The sequence below is a fragment of the Nerophis ophidion genome, linkage group LG21 (genome assembly GCF_033978795.1).
Source record: "Nerophis ophidion isolate RoL-2023_Sa linkage group LG21, RoL_Noph_v1.0, whole genome shotgun sequence".
Classification (NCBI taxonomy): domain Eukaryota; kingdom Metazoa; phylum Chordata; class Actinopteri; order Syngnathiformes; family Syngnathidae; genus Nerophis; species Nerophis ophidion.
The window spans coordinates 43,999,987-44,002,486 of NC_084631.1; the positions used below are offsets into that span (position 1 = coordinate 43,999,987).

Genomic DNA, 2,500 nt, shown 5'->3' on the forward strand with positions numbered 1-2,500 from the left:
AATCCAGGAATTCACATTGTAGGAATTTTAACAAATTTATTTGTAAATTATAGTGGAAAATAAGTATTTGGTCAACCATTCAAAGCTTTCACTGGCTCCAAATCTCACGATACATGGCCCCATTCATTCTTTCTTTAACACGGATCAATCGTCCTGTCCCCTTAGCAGAAAAACAGCCCCAAAGCATGATGTTTCCACCCCCATGCTTCACAGTAGGTATGGTGTTCTTGGGATGCAACTCAGTATTCTTCTTCCTCCAAACACCACCAGTTGAGTTTATACCAAAAAGTTCTATTTTGCTTTCATCTGACCACATGACATTCTCCCAATCCTCTGCTGTATCATCCATGTATCCATTTTGGTATCAACTCAACTGGTGGTGTTTGGAGGAAGAAGAATACTGAGTTGCATCCAAGAACACCATACCTACTGTGAAGCATGGGGTGGAAACATCATGCTTTGGGGCTGTTTTTCTGCTAAGGGGACAGGACGATTGATCCGTGTTAAGGAAAGAATGAATGGGGCCATGTATCGTGAGATTTGGAGCCAGTGAAAGCTTTGAATGGTTGACCAAATACTTATTTTCCACTATAATTTACAAATAAATTTGTTAAAATTCCTACAATGTAAATTCCTGGATTTATTTCCACATTCTGTCTCTCACAGTTGAAGTGTACCTATGATGAAAATGACAGACCTCTGTCATCCTTTGAAGTGGGAGAACTTGCACCATCGCTGGCTGACTAAATACTTTTTAGCCCCACTGTATGTGGTTGTGAGATAAATACCAGTCTATCCTATTGTTTAGTGCTCTGGTGTTCACACAAATGTCCTCTCCAGTGGACGTTAGTTCTCAGGAAGCGAATAAGTGTCTGTTTGCTTATATTTAGCTCTTGTAGAAAAAAACAAAACATTCTGCCAATACAACATTCCTGCACCCATGTTTCCCATAATACCTCTCTTTCAGGCGCCAACTCTCCTCTTCCAAGGGATCTATTGAGAGTGTCTGACAGCTCGGGTTGAACTTGGCCACTCTGCAAAGAAATACATATTTGACATGCTGAACATGATCATAATGTGCCTTTATATGTAATAAATATTCAATATTTGTTTTATTGTATGTACATATATTTTTAAAACTTGTATTTTTTTACATTTTGTTTGAATATTTTAAATAAAAAATTGTGTGCGTGTGTATACAATATATTTGTGTGTGTGTGTGTATATATATATATATAGGTATATACGTATATATCATGTTTGTTTTTAATTCATATACATTTCCTTGAATTTGATTTAGTTTTTTATATTATTAGTTTTTTATATTATTTTGGTTTATTTTATATATATATATATGTATATATATACATATGTATGTCTATATACATATATACATACATATGTATATATATACATATGTATGTATATATACATATATATGCATACATGTATACGCATACATATATATACATACATACATATATACACATATATGTACATATGTACATACACATATACACAGACATACATACAAATATATATGTATATATATATGTATGTATATATATATATATACATATACGTATATATACACACACATGTATATATACATATATATGCATATGCATATACGTATATATACATACATATGTACATATATATATGTACATATACATACATATGTACATATATATATGTACATATACATACATATATATATACATATATATGCCTATATACATATATATATATACATGTATATATATACCTATATATACATATATATACATACATACATATATATGCATGTATATATATGTATACATATAGATATCTATACATATGTATATATATGTATACATATATGTATACATATAGATATATACATATGTATATATGCATATATATATGTGTATATATATGTATGTATATATATATATGTGTATATATATATGCATACATGTATACATACATATATATACATATATGTATACATATGCACACATATATATACACATATATGTATGCATGTATGTATATACATACATGTATATGTATGTATATACATACATGTGTATGTATGTATATACATATATGTATGTATATATATATATACATATATATATATGTATATATATGTGTATATATATGTATATATGCATATATATGTATATACACATATGTATCTATGTATATATATATACATAAATATGTATATACATATATATATGTATATACATATACATATATATGTATATATACATATATATGTATATATATACATATGCATATATACATAGATATTAATATACATATATATATACATTCATATGTGTATATATATGTATATATTTATGGATATATATGTGTATATGTATATATATGCATATGTATATATATACATACATGCATACATATATATATATACATACATATACATACATATATACATATGTACATATATATGTACATAATGCATATATACACACATACATACATA

At 27.4% G+C, this 2,500-nt stretch overlaps 2 long non-coding RNA genes across 2 annotated transcripts in view; one reads left to right on the top strand and one right to left on the bottom strand.

Annotated features, from left to right (window-relative positions):
- LOC133539505 (uncharacterized) overlaps window positions 1-1,109 on the top strand; it is an 81,128-nt gene extending 80,019 nt beyond the window's left edge. The window contains exon 2 of the long non-coding RNA XR_009803409.1: window positions 968-1,109. This is a non-coding gene — a long non-coding RNA (uncharacterized LOC133539505). The remainder of the gene's footprint in view (window positions 1-967) is intronic.
- The window catches only part of LOC133539506 (uncharacterized), a 2,550-nt gene extending 1,418 nt beyond the window's left edge, over window positions 1-1,132 (bottom strand). The window contains exon 1 of the long non-coding RNA XR_009803410.1: window positions 957-1,132. This is a non-coding gene — a long non-coding RNA (uncharacterized LOC133539506). The remainder of the gene's footprint in view (window positions 1-956) is intronic.
- Window positions 1,133-2,500: the final 1,368 nt, after the last annotated feature.